This window comes from Coregonus lavaretus (assembly GCF_964263955.1).
Source record: "Coregonus lavaretus genome assembly, chromosome: 34".
In the NCBI taxonomy this organism is placed as follows: domain Eukaryota; kingdom Metazoa; phylum Chordata; class Actinopteri; order Salmoniformes; family Salmonidae; genus Coregonus; species Coregonus lavaretus.
The window spans coordinates 23,510,785-23,517,867 of NC_140021.1; positions in this window are offsets into that span (position 1 = coordinate 23,510,785).

A 7,083-nucleotide genomic window follows, 5' to 3' on the forward strand; every position below is an offset into this window, starting at 1 on the left:
GGAAATCATCTCCCAAATATCACTATTTCTAAAAACAAGCCATAGAAAGTTGGTTGCAATTTTAATTTAATCCTCCAGAAAAGACAGAACAAATAATGCAACAAATATTGTGGTTAAACTCAAATAAACTAATTGATAAAATAGCAGTATTTTTTTATTTAAAAAAAGAAAAGTATAATCTTCGTAAATGATATCATAGGTAGGACTGGTGGAGTTATGTTGCACATGCAGCTAACAAAAACATATGGATATGTCTGCTCTAGACAAAATTACAACCAAATAATTGCAGCATTACCGCAAAAATGGAAGAGGAAAGTGGAACTTGTCTGTCGGCCCTGCATTAAAGAACATAATTGGTTAAAGAAAATTGTGATAAATAAAAACGTATACCAGTTTCATTTAAGGACCAAAGGATTGACAGCCGTCCCATATATGGTCCTCTGTAGCTCAGCTGGTAGAGCACGGCGCTTGTAACGCCAAGGTAGTGGGTTCGATCCCCGGGACCACCCATACACAAAAATGTATGCACGCATGACTGTAAGTCGCTTTGGATAAAAGCGTCTGCTAAATGGCATATTATTATTATTAGATTGCAAAATAGTTGGGAATAGATTTTTGACATACCGATTCCATGGCATAGTGTTTATGAACTGATACGCAAAACGATGCCGGATTCAAAACTTAGAATTTAAATTAAAACACAAAATTCTTGCTACCAATAGAATGTTATTTATATGGGGCGGACAATCTGTCCATTTTTGGCTTGATTTTGGTCACATGTCCAGGAATGGCTGAAGGATTGCAATATTTACCTGGAGCTAACCCTGCAGGTAGCACTACTGGGTGATCTGAAAAGTCATAGTCAATCGATCAATAATATAATAATACTTTTAGCAAAAAAAAATATTTTCAATGTACAATCTGTAGAAACAATGAGAATAGAAGGGTTCAGAACGTTTGTTGAACATCACAGTACAGTTGAACAATATATGGCAAATAGAAATCCAATATGGATGGTGTTAAGAGACAGATGGGAGGTGTTGAATGGAGCTGAAGGATGGGACTAATAACAACTAACAAGAACTAGTAACAGCAAGATAACTAATGTAGGGCATGCTGTGTCCATAATAAGTATATAGGTTATAGGTTGAGAGCTTTTGTGAAGGAGCATAGTTGGAGAGATATGGCATATAGAAGCAAACCGGATGGACATCATGAAAATGATCGGAGAGGTTGAGGGTAGAGGAAGTTCAGGAGTAAAAACAAAGAAAACATAATTATAGTAAAATTGACTGTGTCCATAAAATGTAAAATGAATATAGTATGTATGAGCTGGAAGTAGAGGCCTAAGTGTTCACTAGTTTACTCCAATTAAGGAAAGGATGGTTGGGTTGGAAAGTAATAAAGGGAAATATATTTTTTTAAAGGATATGTATATATGTATGTATATGTATTTATATGTATGTGTATGTATGTATGTATGTGTATATAAAAAAACATGGGGGATTGGAAGTGATGCAGACAATTACGTTGATGGAAGTTACAATCTATCTGCAATATTAAAGCTGATCTACCCCCCCCCCCCCATTTTATTTTTTACAATAATAATAATAATAATAATAATAATAATAATATATATATATATATATATATATATAATAATTGTGTGAGAGACTGAAGAAATGTGTGCAGCCTGCACAATAAACAAATCAGAGCTCATGCCTTTCATGCAACTTTTTTCAAATTATCATAAGAGTCGCATCATGCAGCTTTAGAATGTATTAAAAATCTAAACATCTAGTCCAACATTTGTATCACAACTAAAGTTGCATAAATAACTCTAAATTTAGCATATAGGAGGACCTGTTTCTTTGTTAACCACTCAAAACAGAATAGCCGCATGTGCGCACTTCCTTGGAAATCTTTCGGAGAAAATATCCTTTCTATTTTATTCAGCTGTGTTCAATTGTATTCTACATACTACAAAATAATACTAAAATAATGCCACGGAACTCTAAGCAAATCTTGTCTGCTAAATGAACTAGTGTAGCCCACGGCCATATGGCATAGCCATATCAGGGCCTAACATAATGACAACTCTGAGTATTTCCTTAATATCATGTTTCTTTAGACCTGTCTAAAATAAATAAGGGATTTATTGTGATGGTGTAGGCTATATTAAATGGATTTATTAGACTTTTTAAAATTATGTTCCAAAGGTCTGCATCAGTGGCTTGTAGGCTACGCGTGGAAGCCAGGCAATGCTAAATGTGTTTATGTTAATTAACGGTAAATTACCGTGAGACCGGCAGTTATTTGCTTGACAATCAGCGGCTGACAACACAGCCCTAGGTGAGTTGTTCAATTATTCAAAGGTTGTCTGTGCCTGTGAGGTCACAGAAATGGTCTACATCCCAAAAAGCACTCTATTCCCTTTAGTGCACTACTTTTGACCAGTACACTATATAGGGAATAGGGTGCCATTTGGGACGCAGCATTGATATTTTCTAAGTAATAGTGCCCAATGAGTTATGATCCATCTATAAGGCAAGTATGGAGCTATACTGTAGTGCAGGGATAGGCAACCCTGTTCCTGGAGTGCCGCAGGTACTGCAGGATTTTGATCCAACAAGGCACCACACCTAATTGATCAGTTCAGTGAATGCCTTCCAGGTCAGTTAAACGGGATAACGACAGATATTAAGCTACTCAAATGCATGGCATTTGGCAAGTGAGTTTTGGTAGGCAATGGAAAATTAAAGCAGAAAACACAGTTCTAGTAAATGGGTTTCTTCGAAAAACTAAATTGCATATTGAAGGCAAAATTTAAGTGCTAAAAATATGACTATTTATAATGCCCATTTTCTTTTTCTTCCCCTGCACTTGATTACACTCCTGTCAGCCAAAGTGCATATTTCAAAAGAAAGCAAGTTTTGTTGAAATAATAATGAACTGCTTATTCCTAGATATGGTTATACAGTGGGGAGAACAAGTATTTGATACACTGCCGATTTTGCAGGTTTTAATAATAATAATATGCCATTTAGCAGACGCTTTTATCCAAAGCGACTTACAGTCATGCGTGCATACATTTTTACGTATGGGTGGTCCTGGGGATCGAACCCACTACCTTGGCGTTACAAGCACTGTGCTCTACCAGCTGAGCTACAGAGGACCACGTTTTCCAACTTACAAATCATGTAGAGGTCTGTAATTTTTATCATAGGTACACTTCAACTGTGAGAGACAGAATCTAAAACAAAAATCCAGAAAATCACATTGTATGATTTTTAAGTAATTCATTTCCATTTTATTGCATGACATAAGTATTTGATACATCAGAAAAGCAGAACTTAATATTTGGTACAGAAACCTTTGTTTGCAATTAGAGAGATCATACGTTTCCTGTAGGTCTTGACCAGGTTTGCACACACTGCAGCAGGGATTTTGGCCCACTCCTCCATACAGACATTCTCCAGATCCTTCAGGTTTTGGGGCTGTCGCTGGGCAATACGGACTTTCAGCTCCCTCCAAAGATGTTCTATTGGGTTCAGGTCTGGAGACTGGCTAGGCCACTCCAGGACCTTGATATGCTTCTTACGGAGCCACTCCTTAGTTGCCCTGGCTGTGTGTTTCGGATTGTTGTCATGCTGGAAGACCCAGCCACGACCCATCTTCAATGCTCTTACTGAGGGAAGGAGGTTGTTGGCCAAGATCTCGCAATACATGGCCCCATCCATCCTCCCCTCAATACGGTGCAGTCGTCCTGTCCCCTTTGCAGAAAAGCATCCCCAAAGAATGATGTTTCCACCTCCATGCTTCATGGTTGGGATGGTGTTCTTGGGGTTGTACTCATCCTTCTTCTTCCTCCAAACACGGCGAGTGGAGTTTAGACCAAAAAGCTCTATTTTTGTCTCATCAGACCACATGACCTTCTCCCATTCCTCCTCTGGATCATCCAGATGGTCATTGGCAAACTTCTGACGGCCCTGGACATGCGCTGGCTTGAGCAGGGGGACCTTGCGTGCACTGCAGGATTTTAATCCATGACGGCATAGTGTGTTACTAATGGTTTTCTTTGAGACTGTGGTCCCAGCTCTCTTCAAGTCATTGACCAGGTCCTGCCGTGTAGTTCTGGGCTGATCCCTCACCTTCCTCATGATTATTGATCTCACGAGGTGAGATCTTGCATAGAGCCCCAGACCGAGGGTGATTGACCGTCATCTTGAACTTCTTCCATTTTCTAATAATTGCGCCAACAATTGGTTGCCTTCTCACCAAGCTGCTTGCCTATTGTCCTGTAGCCCATCCCAGCCTTGTGCAGGTCTACAATTGTATCCCTGATGTCCTTACACAGCTCTCTGGTCTTGGCCATTGTGGAGAGGTTGGAGTATGTTTGATTGAGTGTGTGGACAGGTGTCTTTTATACAGGTAACGAGTTCAAACAGGTGCAGTTAATACAGGTAATGAGTGGAGAACAGGAGAAAGAAAAGAAAAGAAAAAGAAAAACTAACAGGTCTGTGAGAGCCGGAATTCTTACTGGTTGGTAGGTGATCAAATACTTATGTCATGCAATAAAATGAAAATTAATTACTTAAAAATCATACAATGTGATTTTCTGGATTTTTGTTTTAGATTCCGTCTCTCACAGTTGAAGTGTACCTATGATAAAAATTACAGACCTCTACATGCTTTGTAAGTAGAAAAACCTGCAAAATCGGCAGTGTATCAAATACTTGTTCTCCCCACTGTATCTATATGAGTACACTGAAAATTCTCCAGTGTAAAAAAACAAACAAATGAACACTGAGAGTGTTAAATCAACACGGAAAGTTTTGAGTCTGTAGACTCGGAACAGTGTTTGGATGAGTCGGACTGCAGAGTGAAGGAAAAGCAGCCAACAAGTGCTACGCATATGTGGGAATTCCTTTAAGACTGTTGGAAAAGCATTCCAGGTGAAGCTGGTTGAGAGGATGCCAAGAGTGTGCAAAGCTGTCATCAAGGCAAATGGTGACTATTTGAAGAATCTCAAATATAAAATATATTTTGATTTGTTTAACACTTTTTTGGTTACTACATGATTCCATATGTGTTACTTCATAGTGTTGATGTCTTCACTATTATTCTACAATGTAAAAAATAGTAAAACCTAAGACAAACCCTTGAATGAATAGCTGTGTCCAAACTTTTGACTGGTAGTGTACAAGTGGGTAGAGTCAAAGTGACTATGCATAGATAATAACAGAGAGTAGCAGCAGCGTAAAAGAGGGGGTGGGGGGTAGAAGCTGTTAAGAACCCTTTTGGACCTAGTCTTGGCGCTCCGGTACCGCTTGCCGTGCAGTAGCAGAGAGAACAGTCTATGACTAGGGTGGCTGGAGTCTTTGACAATTTTTAGGGCCTTCCTCTGACACCGCCTGGTACAGAGGTCCTAGATGGCAGGAAGCTTGGCCCCAGTGATGTACTGGGCCATACTCACTACCCTCTGTAGTGCCTTGCGATCGGAGGCAGAGCAGTTGCCATACCAGGCAGTGATGCAACCAGTCAGGACAAGAGTAAAGGTAGGGTCGGTATCTTCTGGCAACCTGTATCCCTATGCTAGACTTGTGTAAGCTACCTGTTTCCAGTGGTGTAAAGTACTTAAGTAAAAATACTTTAAAGTATTACTAAAGTAGTTTTTGACAACTTTTACTTTTACTCCACTACATTCCTAAACAAAATATATACTTTTTACTCCCATACATTTCCCCTGACACCAAAAAGTACTCGTTAAATGTTGAATGCTCAGGAAGGAAAGAAATGTTGGTCCAATTCATGAACCTACACTACATGATCAAAGTATGTGGACACCTGTTCGTCGAACATCTCATTCCAAAATCATGGGCATTAATATGGAGTTGGTCCCCCCTTTGCTGCTATAACAGCCTCCACTCTTTTGGAAAGGCGTTCCACTTGATGTCGGGCATTGATGTTGGGCGATTAGACCTGGCTCGCAGTCGGCGTTCCAATTCATCCCAAAGGTGTTCGATGGAGTTGAGGTCAGGGCTCTGTGCAAGCCAGTCAAGTTCTTCAACAGCAATCTCGACAAACCATTTCTGTATGGACCTCGCATTGTGTACAGGGGCATTGTCATGCTGAAGCAGGAAAGGGTTTCCCCAAACTGTTGACACAAAGTTGGAAGCATAGAATCATCTAGAATGTCAATGTATGCTCTAGCGTTATGATTTCCCTTCACTGGAACTAAGGGGCCTAGCCCGAACCATGAAAAACAGCCCCAGACCTTTATTTCTATGAGCTTGTGTGGCCTACCACTTTGCGGCTGAGCCGCTGTTGCTCCTATATGTTTCCACTTCACAATAACAACATGTACAGTTGACTGGGGCAGCTCTAGCAAGGCAGAAATTTGACGAACTGACTTGTTGGAAAGATGGCTTCCTATGACGGTGCCACGTTGAAAGTCACTGAGCTATTCAGTAAGGCCATTCTAATGCCAATATTTGTCTATGGAGATTGCATGGCTGGGTGCTCGATTCTATACACCTGTCAGCAACGGGTGTGGCTGAAATAGCCGAATCCAGTAATTTTGAAGGGGTGTCCAAATACTTGTGTGTATATATAGTGTATCAATATAACGCGTTGCCATCCCTACTGCCTCTGATCTGGCGGATTCACTATACACAAATACAGCGTTTGTAAATTATATCTGAGTGTTGGAGTGTACCCGTCTGTAGAAGAAGGAAATCTTGCCATCTGGTTTGCTTAAAATATAGAATTTGATGTATAGCATTTACTTTTACTCAAGTATGACAATTGAATACTTTTTCCACCACTGTACTTAAGTACATTTAAAACCAGATACTTTTAGACTTTTACCTAAGTAGTATTTTACTGGGTGACTTTTACTTTTACTTGAGTCATTTTCTATTAAGGTGTCTTTACTATTACTCAAGTATGACAACTGAGTATGTTTTCCACCACTGCCTGTATCCCTATGCTAGACTTGTGTGAGCGACCTGTATCCCTATGCTAGACTAAGTAAGCCTATTCCATTATCAGTGCTTTCAGGCTGGCACGTCCTGTGTCGCT